The 11808-nt window shown below is 46.4% G+C and overlaps 1 non-coding gene across 1 annotated transcript; it reads left to right on the top strand.

Moving 5' to 3' along the window:
- The first annotated feature begins 833 nt into the window (after positions 1–833).
- Positions 834–938, top strand: LOC112616772. The gene has a single exon (XR_003117788.1). It is a non-coding gene; the product is annotated as a small nucleolar RNA U13 (small nucleolar RNA).
- Positions 939–11808: the final 10870 nt, after the last annotated feature.

Below are 11808 nucleotides of genomic sequence, written 5' to 3'. Positions count from 1 at the left end.
ACCATACCAGGCTAATTTTTTTTTGTATTTTTAGTAGAGATGGGGTTTCACCACATTGGCCAGGCCAGTCTCGAACTCCTGACCTCAAGTGATCCACCCGCCTCAGCCTCGCATGGTGCTGAGATTACAGGTGTGAGCCACCACACCCAACCATGCCTGAATCTATCTTAATTGAAGATGGAAAAATGAAACAGACGTGACCTGTTTATACTCTGAAGTTTGTAAAAGAGTTCACAGTGAGAACACTAACCCTCAAAAACTGTACAGAACTACAAATTAATGTAGTGTCTTCACAAGCATCTTCTTATGTGGCCCTCACAGAAGTCCTGTGAGATGACTATGGGGTTGACATTATTTTCTCCATTTATTAGATGAAGAAATTGAGGCTTTGTGCAGCCAAATGAATTGCTCCAAATCACATAATTATTAAGTGGTAGGCTAGGTGCAGTGGATCACACCTGTAATCCCAGCACTTTGGGAGGCCGAGGTAGGTGGATAACTTGAAGTCAGGAGTTCAAGACCAGCCTGGCCAACATGGCAAAACCCTGTCTCTACTAAAAATACAAAAGTTAGTCAGGTGTGGTGGCAGGTGCCTGTAAGCCTAGCTACTCGGAAGGCTGAGGCAGGAGAATCACTTGAACCTGGGAGGTGGAGGTTGCAGTGAGCCGAGATAGCACCACTGCACTGCAGCCTGGGTGACAGAGCAAAACGCTGTCTCAAAAAAAAAAAAAAAAGTGGTAAAGCTCTGGCTAACAGTCAGATATTTTGACCTTAGGCCCTTAGGCCAGTGGTCTTCTATTATGCCATGATGCCTCTCCAAAACAGAGGGATAGACCCTTTTTGTGGTTCGTAAGGTTGATGAGTGGGTTCTCATGACACTGTGTGAGATGTGCCTCCCTCAAACCTCATTACAACGCCGGTGCATTAATCATCTGAGGTAGAAAAACGGGGAGCTGGGCACAGTGGCTCACGCCTGTAATCCCAGCACTTTGGAAGGCCGAGGCAGGCCAGTCACCTGAAGTCAGGAGTTTGAGATCAGCCTGGCCAACATGGGGAAACCCCGCCTCTACTAAAAATACAAAATTAGCCAGGCATGGGGGCACACTCCTGTAATCCCAGCTACTCAGGAGACTGAGGCAGGAGAATCACTTGAATCCAGGAGGTGGAGATTGCAGTGAGCCACCACTGCACTCCAGCCTGGGTGATAGAGTGAGACTCCATCTCAAAAAAGGAAAAAAGGGGAGAGGGGGAGGTATATGGGCCCACCCAAAAATTTCAGAATTTTCCCTGATGCTAGCCTGGAAGGAGTGAATGATAGTGCAGGGTTTTATTCCTAAATAATTTCAGTTTAGCCCCAGAACACCCACTCAAAGAAAACCGGCTGAGTGCAGTGGCTCCTGCCTGTTATCCCAGCACTTTGGGAGGCTGAGGCGAGTGGGTCACTTGAGCCTAGGAGTTCAAGATCAGCCTGGACAACAAAGCTTGATCCCTTCTCTACAAAAAATTTAAAAAATTAGTTGGGCTTGGTGGCACATACCTTAGTCCCAGCTACTTCAGGAGGCTGAGGTGGGAGGATTGCTTGAGCCCAGGAGGTGGAGGCTGCATCGAGGCGTGATTGCACCACTGCACTCCAGCCTGGGCAACAGAGCGAGACCCTGTCTCCAAAAAAGAAGAAGAAAACCTCCCTCCACACAGCTGGGCTGTCCAGCTGCTCCTGAGTCAAGTAGGTCCAGCCTCACGTCTGCGCATGGGGTGCCCCCTGCCTGGATGGCTTGCACCCTGACCAGCCCCTGCCACCCCCATATCCCACACTTGTTATAAAAGTGGATGCTATGTTTAGTTCATTGGGATGTCTCCATTACCACTACCATCTTGCACCGTTATGTATCTGGATTGTTGGTGTAGAATTTGTCTTCCTGTCTAGAGTGGCAGCTCTTTGAGGTCAAGGGCCCTTGTTTCCGTCACCTTTGGTTCTCAGCGGTGCCTACTTCATAGGAAGGGGCCAGTAAAATGCTTCAAATAAATGCTTTTTCTTTTGTCTCAAGCATACAGCAGGTGCTCAACAAATATTTGCTAATTGCCTCATTGGCAAGTATCCTATTCTGTAGCCAACTCCTCCCTCTTCAGAATGGGCCTTTAAAAAGGGCATATTTTGCCAGGCGCAATGGCTCACACCTGTAATCCCAACACTTTGGGAGGCTGACGCAGGTGGATCATGTGAGGTCGGGTGTTCGAGACCAACCTGGCCAATATGGTGAAACTCCATATCTACTAAAAATACAAAAATTACCCTCATGCCTGTAATCCCAGTCACTCAGGAGGCTGAGTCAGGAGAATCACTTGAACCCGGGAGGCGGATGTTGCAGTGAGCCGAGATCATGCCATTGCACTCCAGCCTGGGCAACAGAGGAAGACTCTGTCTCAAAAAAAAAAAAACAAACAAACAAAAACAAACAAAAGACGCATATTCCCAGCCTGGGCAACATAGCAGGACCTCATCTCTACTAAAAAAATTTAAAAATTAGCTGGGTGTGGTGGCACATACCTGTAGTCTCAGCTACTCAGGAGGCTGAGACGAAGAATTCCTTGAGCCAGGGAGGTCAGTGCCGCAGGGAGCTGTGACTGTGCCACCGCACTCCAGCCTGAGCAACAGGCTGACACCCTGTCTCAAAAAATAAATAAGTAAATAATAAAATAATACATTAAAAGGGCACATTCTGTGACTCAGTCACGCTGTTAAAGTCACAATAAGTCATGTCATGCTTCATCAGCAAGTCGCCTCAGTCCAACAGTGGTATTGGGCATTTTCTCATGCCTGATTCAAACCTCTGTAGGCTTGAGTGGGTGACATTTTGGGGGCCATGTTACCAGTATTCATCCACTCATCCAGTCAAGCAACCAAGCATTCATACATTTAGTTAGTTATTCATTCATTTGTTTAAAAAATAGCAAAAACAGCACCTACTACACATTAGACATATGGTAACATGTAACTGCTAGTTTCATTATATACTCCTGAGCCTCTAGAATCTCTAAATGGATAAATTTCCTATATAAGTGACATTCTGGTAATATACAGACAATAAACAAAATAAATGAGTAAGATATGTAGTATTTTAGATAGTGATATATGCTAAGAAAACAGGAAAAGGGATATGAAATGTCAGGGGATGGATTTTTTTTTTCCCAGACAGAATCTCGCCGTGTCACCCAGGCTGGAGTGCAGCAGCACGATCTCTGCTCACTGCAACCTCTGCCTCCCAGGTTCAAGCAATTCTCCTGCCTCAGCTTCCTAAGTAGCTGTGACTATAGGCGCCCGCCACCACGCCCGGTTAATTTTTATATTTTTAGTAGAGGTGGGGTTTCAGCATGTTGGCCAGGCTGGTCTCGAACTCCTGACCTCAAATGATCTGCCACCTCAGCCTCCCACAGTGTTGGGGTTACAGGCATGAGCCTCCGTGCTGGCCTCAGGGGATGGATGTTTATATTCTACATAAGTTGGCCAGGGAACCAAAATCTGTATTAGTCATGGTTCTCCAGAGAAACAGAAAATACCAATAGGATGAAAAAATGAGGTGGTGGGGAGAAAGAGAGATTGAAGTCTGCAGGGCAGGCCAGAGGACTGGAGACCCAGGGCAGAGTTGATGTTTCAGCTGGAGTCTAAACGCAGACTGGAAGTGGAATTCCTTCTTCCTGGGGGGACTGTGGTCGTGTTTTTTCCCCAAGGCCTTCAGCTGATTGAATGAGGCCCGCCCATATGATGGTGTGTAATCCACTTTGCTCAAAGTCTACAGAGGAGGTGGCTTTGACGAAAAAAAAAAAAAATCTGCAGAAAGTGAGGAAGTGAATCATGCAAATAAACATCTGGGAAAAAGAAATCTAGGTAGCATGAGAAGCAAGTCCAAAGGCCTTGAGGTAGACATGTGCTGGACACGCTGCCGGAATAGAGCGACTGTGATGGTTAATAGTGTCAATTTGATTGGATTGAAGGATGCAAAGTGTGTGGTTCCTGGGTGTGTCTGTGAGGGTGTTGCCAAAGGAGATTAACATCTGAGTCAGTGACTGGCAGAGGCAGACCCGCCCTCAATCTGAGTGGGCACCATCTAATTGGCTGCCACTGTGGCTAGAAAAAAGCAGGTGGGAGAAGATGGAAGAGCAGACTGGCTGAGTCTTCTGTTCTTCATCTTTCTCCCATGCTGGATGCTTCCTGCCCTTGAACATCGGACTCCAAGTTCTTCAGCTTTTGGACTCTTGTACTTAGTGGACTCTTAGACCAGTGGTTTGCTGGGGCTCTTGGGCCTTTGGCCACAGACTGAAGGCTGCACTGTCAGCTTCCCTACTTTTGAGGTTTTGGGACTCAGACTGGCTTCCTTGCTCCTCAACTAGCAGACTGTCATGGGACTTTGCCCTGCGATCGTGTGAGTCAATACTCCCTAATAAACTCCCTTTCATAGATACATCTATCCTATTAGTTCTGTCCCTCTAGAGAACCCTGACTAATACAGTGACCAAGGGTGAGAGCAATGGGAGATGTGAAGTCCAGGACGCAGAGCATGTTGGACCTTGCAGGTCTTAAGAACAACTCGAGTGTTACTCTGAGAAAATGGAGCAGATGGATTGAACAAAGGAATAACACTATTTGACTTATGTTTTAACAAGATTGTTGGCAGCTGTGGTGAGAACAGAGTGCAGGTGGGCAAGGACAGAAGCAAGAAACAGGTTGGGAGGCTATTTCAATAGCCCAGGTGAGAACTGGTGGTGGCTTAGATCTTGGTAGCAGTCAGAGACAGAGAGAAAGGTCAAGGGAAATGGCTGAATTCTGTTGATCGTTTGGAAATATAGCCAAGAAGATTTGCTGACAGGCTGGATGTGGGTTATGGGAGAAAGAAAGGAATTGAGGATGACACTAAGGTTTGTGTCCTGAGTCAGGGCATCTGAGGTGAGGTGAGGAAGTTTGCAGGAGTAGCTTGAAGTAGAGGGCAGGGTACACCTCCAAGACTGCTGGCGACAGGCAAGTGGGGTGCCTAACGCACACCAGATGGAGATGTCTAGTAGACAGTTGGATGCACAGATCAGGAGGGAGACGGGTTCAGGCTTGAGATATAAACTGGGGAGTTATCGACATATAGATGGCTTTGAAGTCCTGAAACACTAAAGGAGACCACGTAGAAAGTGAGAGTAGATAGAAAAGAGGTTTAAGGATTAAACTTTGGGGCACTTCAACACTTGGAAGTTGGGAAAATGAAGAGGACCCAGCAAATGGGACAAGAAAGAGTGCTCAAAAAGAGAAACCAAGTGGGACTCCATCTCAAAAAAAAAGAGAAGCCAGCTCGGGCACAGTAGCTCACACCTGTCACTCCAGCGATTTGGGAGGCTGAGGTGGGAGGATTGCTTGAGCCTAGGAGTTTGAGATCAGCCTGGGAAGTATACCAAGACCCCGTCTCTACGAAAAATTTAAAAATTAGCCAGGCTAGGCCGGGCGCAGTGGCTCATGCCGGTAATCCCAGCACTTTGAGAGGCTGAGGTGGGCAGATCACCGGAGGTCAGGAGTTCAAGACCAGCCTGGCCAACAGGGTGAAACCCCGTCTCTACTAACAATACAAAAATTAGCCGGGCGAGGTGGCGGGCACCTGTAATCCCAGCTACTTTGGAGGCTGAGGCAGGAGAATGGCTTGAACCTGGGAGGCAGAGGTTGCAGTGAGCCAAGATGATGCCACTGCACTCCAGCCTGGGCGACAGAGCAAGACTCTGTCTCAAAGAAAAAAAAATTATCCAGACATGGTGGTGCACACCTGTAGTCCAAGCTACTCTGGAGGCTGAGGGGGGAGGATCGCTTGAGCCCAGGGCAAGGTTGCAGTGAGCTATGATGGTGCCACTGCGTTCCAGCCTGGGCAACAGAGAGAGACCCTTTCTCAAAAAGAGAAGAGACAGCTGGGCATGGTGATGCGCACCTGGAGTCCCAGCTACTTGGGAGGCCGAGCCAGGAGGTTGAGGCTCTAGTGTGCTGTGATGCTTGAGCCTGTGAATAGCCATTGTACTCCAGCCTGGGCAACATAGCAAGACCCTATCTCTTTAAAATAATAAAAGAAGTCAAAAGAAGTGAATGGGGTATTGTGGGAGCCAAGGAGTAAAGTATTTCAAGGGGAAAGTGATCAACATGTCAAATGCTGCCCCTAAGGACTGAGAAGTGATCACTGGACTTGGCAAATGTTGGAGAGCTTTTGTGACTAGGGTAGTTGCAGTTTGGTAGACAGATGAGGCCTGATTGGGTAAGTTCATGGGAGAATAGAAGCAGAAAAATTAGAGACAATAAACAGAAGCAACTTTTTATTTTTATTGTTTTTTTTCTTTTTTGAGATGGAGTCTCTCGGCTCACTGCAACCTCCGCCTCCTGGGTTCAAGCGATTCTCCTGCCTCAGCCTCCTGAGTAGCTGAGATTACAGGCGCCTGCCACCACACCCGGCTAAGTTTTGTATGGTTAGTAGAGACGGGGTTTCGCCATGTTGATCAGGCTGGCCTCAAACTCCTGACCTCGTGATCTGCCTGCCTCAGCCTCAAAGTGCTGGGATTACAGGTGTGAGCCACCATGCCCAGGCTTTTTTTTTTTTTTTTTTTTTTTTTTTTTTAAGGCTGGAGTACTGAGCAGAGCATAGACAGGCTGGAGTGCAGTGGCACAATCATAGCTCACTGCAGCCTTGAACTCCTGGGCTCAGGCAATCTTCCCACCTCAGCCTCCCGAGCAGCTAGGACTACAGGCTCACACACCACTATACCCAGGTACATTTTCTTTTTTTCTAGAGACAGGGTGTCACTATGTTGCTCAGGCTGGTGGTCTTCAGCTCCTGGCCTCAAGCAGTCTTCTTATCTCAGCCTCCTGAGTCACTGGGATTACAGGCATCAGCCCAGAAGCAACTCTTACTAATTAATATCGAAGAAATAGTAGCACATGTGTATGCTGATGGGAATGATGCAGTAAACAGGAGAAAGCTGGTGATGTGGTAGAGAGGGGAGAATTGCCACAGCCTGTTCTTGAGAGGGGATAGAATCTAGCACGCAGTGGAGAGGCTGCAGTTGGCCAGGAACATAAGTTCATTCATCTTATTGGAGAGGAAGTGGAGTATCACGGGTCCAGATGCAGGGGGAAGGGTAGCTGCTGTGCTGGGAACTTGTGCACATGCTCTTCTAATAATTTCCATTTCCTTAGTGAAGTAGGAAGCAAAGTCAAGCTCAGCTGAGAGAGTGAAAAGAGAGGAGGAGAGGTGGAAAGTTTGAGGAGAGAGTTAAAATATCCAGTGCTAAATTTTGCTTGGATTTCTACGCGTCGGAAGCAAGCTCTTCAGTAGTTAGAACACACGACATACCAAACCCAGAAGGGAGTTAAAGCAAAGTCTGAAGTTCACTGTAAGATCAGTGTTCGCAGAAGGGAGGGAAGAGGGAAGTGCAAAGAATGCCAGGATGCCCGCAGCAAGACAGGAAGTATCCCAAAGTGGACAAAGGGCTTACCAGGTAGGGGACCAGAGATACCAGTAATGGGGTCCTGAGTTAGACTCCATTGTGAGGTCTGTCAGTGCCTCCAGGAAGCGATAGATAAAGGGCATTCCCTCCATCGTGCCCATTTACTCCCTTCAAATGGAAGATGGGATGTAGAAGGTCGAGTAGGCCAGGAAGAAACATTTGTTTGCAGGGCCCCCCCACCTCCAAGTGGCTGGCCCAGTTTCCCCATTAACACAGAGTGTGCTGTGATGATTATGCCTGTGAATAGCCATTGTACTCCAGCCTGGGCAACATAGCCAGACCCCATCTCTTTAAAAATAAAATAGTAAAAAAATGAAAGAAGGCAAAAGAGGTGAGTGGGATATTGTGGGAACGAAGAAATAAAGTATTTCAAGGGGAAAAGTGGCCAAGCTCCTCCATTAACACATGGCAGTGGGGTGGGCGGCAGGGGGATGCTATGAGGAAGGAGAGAAGAATGATCTGCACTTTAAGAAGCTCCCTGTGCGAGAAGGCTGTGGTTCTCAAGTGTGATCCCCAACCAGCAGCATCAGTTTCACCTGGGAAATTGTTAGAAATGCACATTCTCAGGCCCCACCCCAAACCTGCTGCTATGGTTTGAAGGCATCCCCTCCAAAATTCATGTTGAAAGGGAATCCCCATGGTGGCAATATTAAGAGATGGGGCCTTTCAGAGGCATTAAGCCACGAGGGTTCTGCTGTCATGAATGGATCTGTGCCATATAAAAGGGCTGCAGGGAACTGGCTTAGGCCTTTTTCTGCCCCTCTGCCCTCTACTATGTGAGGGTGGCGCTGGGAGAAGACCCCATCCATGGAGCAGGCCCTCACCAGACACTAAACCTATCAGTGATCTTGGACTTCCTTGATCTTGGACTTCCCAGCCTCCAGAACTGTGAGGCATCATTTCTGTTCTTTATCAATAACTCAGTCTTGGGTATTTTGTTATAAATAACTGAGTCTCGGGTATTTTGTTATAGCAGCACTACGGGACTAAGACATCTAGTAACTCAGAAACTCCGAGTGCAGTGAGGCCCAACAAGCTGTGTTTTAACAAGATCATTGGTATGTACACCAAAGTTTGAGAAACAGCTCTTGAAGGCAGCCTGCAGCAGTTTCTATCTGCTCTTATCCAGTACTGCCACCTATTGGGCAAACTCTTCAGAAGCTCTGAGGTTAATACACACATTAGGAAAAACAAAAGGGAATTTCCTTTTTCAATATTAAATAACTTACAAACCAAAAGCAAACCCTTTGCATTATGCAAACACTAATTTTCCATGATTGTAATGGGTGTATTTAGACTCTTCTGTTTCTTTCATAAAACATTTTGTACCCACTTTCCATATATTCACCTAGTAAAACATAGAGTTAATTTTTTTGTTATAATATTCCATCAGGATAAAATTACATAGTCACAGTGACCACACATTTCAAAGTAAACTGGATGCATGGTCTGGCCAAGCATAAACAGATGAAAACAATGTGACCTAATATTTGGAATTCATACCATCCATGGAAATCTTAGACGTTTGTTATATCACAAATTAGTCTGTTGTTTCATGGTTTTATATGCTTGAGCTATTTCTGGTTTTCAGTAGTTACTATCAATAAGGGCAATAAGTACCATGTTACTATAGCTGAGTGGTAATTTCCTTGGGATTATAATCTCTAAAGTAAAATCTCTAGCCCAAAAGGTATAATAACAGACAGTATTATTTTAAATAAGTTAAAAAAACAAAAAACAACGAAATAGCCCAAAGGTGTTTGCAACAACCTTATCACAACATAGTGCCAAGGAATCTTGCCAAGGTTCGTGGCTTCCCAGCATCTTTGGAAGCTTCATTAGTCCTGCCTCCCTGGTAGAAGCCAGAGAACTTGCTTTCTCAGCTTCCTTTGCAGAGAGTTCACACATGACCCAGGGCTCATCCCTCAGCCATCTCAAAATTGGACTGATTCCAAAGTGAGCAATGTGAAGAAGCAGGAAACACATGGAACCTAATTTCTGGTGAGGGTGGCATCGGCGTCCAGAATCCAGAGGTTCTGGAATCCATTTCTCACTATCACAGGTGCAAGCTGTGGGTTCACATCCAGTGGTCTTCACTGGACACCCAGTGATGCAGTTTGAGCAGTACTCCTGGCTGAGTAACACGCCCAGCCAGTGAACTAATCTTCTTTAATAAACTCCCTTTTGGGCCAGGCGTGGTGGCTTATGCCTGTAATCCCAGCACTTTGGGAGGCCGAGTTGGGTGGATCACCTGAGGTCAGGAATTAGAGACCAGCCTGGCCACCATGGTGAAACCCCACCCCTACTAAAAATACAAAAATTAGCTGGGTGTGGTGGCAGGTGCCTGTAATCTCAGCTACTTGGGAGGCTGAGGCAGGAGAATCGCTTGAACCCAGGAGGCGGAGGTTGCAGTGAGCTGAGATCGTGCCATTGCACTCCAGCCTGGGCAACAAGAGCGAAACTCTGTCTCAAAAATAAATAAAAATAAACTCCCTCTCTGCCAGCATGATTGTTCTAGTACTTTTGCTACATTACAAATCAACCTAAAATGTAGTGGATTATGTAGTTTAAGTAGGGTTTCTCAATCTCACCACAGTTGGCATTTGGGACCAGATAAGTCTTTGTCCTGGAGGCTGTCCTGTGTCCTGCAGGATGTTTAGCAGCACCCCTGGTCTCCACTCACTGGAAGCAAGTACCACCATGCGCCCACCCCCAAGTTATGGCCATATCTTCAGGCATTGCCACACATCCGTGGGCGGGGGTGGGGGGGCGGCGCAAAATCTTCCCCAATTGAGGGAGATTGGCTTAAAGCAACATTCAAGTATTGAGGACTGTATTAGCTGGGAGGGTCTGGCTTAGTGGGATTCATGCAGTTGTAGTCAAATGGTAGTTAGAACTGGACCAGTGGGGGACTGGAGCAGTGGGGGGCTGGCTGGAAATCTTTTTCTTCTCATGTAGCCTCAAGGGCTCTCCCCATGATCTCTTTGTATGAGCTTGTTTGGGCTTCGTCATAGCATAGTGACGTCAGGTTAGTTTCACTACTTGTATGGAAGCTCTGGGCTCCAAAAAACTCTGGGTGTCTCAAAAAACTAGGTAATGCCTCTTAAGACCTAGCCTCAGCAATCACATGTTACCATTTCCACCATAGTCACAAGATTCAAGGGGAGGGAACACAGATGCCACCTCTCCATAGGAAGAATGCCAAAGTTACATTGTAAGGTCATGTGGGATGGGAGACATTGTTGAGACCTTCTTTAGGAAAATCTCATCTGTTCCAGTGATCAGTATCACTACTCATCAGGCAAATGCAAATTAAAACCATGAGATACCTCTACAAATCCCCAGAATGGCTAAAAATTAAAAGGCTCATAATAGTAGGTATTGGCAAGGATGTGGAGCAAGTGGAACTCTCATACACTGCTGATGGGAATATAAATTGGTGCAACCACTTTGGGAACATTATTTAACTGTATCTACTAAAGCTGAATACATGCCTGGTCTATGGCCCAACAATCTCTTTCCTAGGTTCGCACCCAAGAGAAATGAATGCATATGTATACCAAAAGACATGAATGAGAATGTTCCTGGAAGTTTTATTCAGCATAACTAAAAACTGGAAAAGAACCAAATGTCTGTAAATAGGAGAATGAATATGTAAACTGTGATCTATTCATCCAATAGAACATTACACTGCAATATAAAAGGACAACTTACATACACGACAAGGATGAATCTTGTAACTGTATGTTTAGCAAAGGAAGTCAGACACATACATATGGTGTAATTCCATGTATATAATGTTCAAAAACAGGAAAACTAATCGATGATGATAGAAATCAGAGGAAATGGTTACTTGTAGTGGGAAGAGGGGGTTCATACTGGGAAGAGGCACAAAGAACTTCTGGAAGGCTGAGGATCATTTATATTTTGATCCAGGTGGTGATTACGCAAGTGTATACACATGTAAAAGTTAAGGTGTATAATGTATTAATGCTCTTTAAGTACTTTATTCCATTCCTCAATAAAAAGTAGAAATAGACTGGGCGCGGTGGCTCACGCCTGTAATCCCAGCACTTTGGGAGGCCGAGGCAGGCAGATCACCTGAGGTCAGGAGTTCAAGACCAGCCTGACCAACATGGAGAAACCCCATCTCTACTAAAACTACAAAAATTAGCTGGGTGTGGTGGCACATGCCTGTAGTCCCAGCTACTTAGGAGGCTGAGGCAGGAGAATCACTTGAACCTGGGAGGTGGAGGTTGTGGTGAGCCAAGATCGTGCCATTACACTCCAGCC

Source organism: Theropithecus gelada, chromosome X (genome assembly GCF_003255815.1).
Source record: "Theropithecus gelada isolate Dixy chromosome X, Tgel_1.0, whole genome shotgun sequence".
NCBI lineage: Eukaryota > Metazoa > Chordata > Mammalia > Primates > Cercopithecidae > Theropithecus > Theropithecus gelada.
The sequence above is the reverse complement of the archived record's forward strand: the minus strand, read 5'-3'. Positions and strand labels throughout refer to the sequence as shown.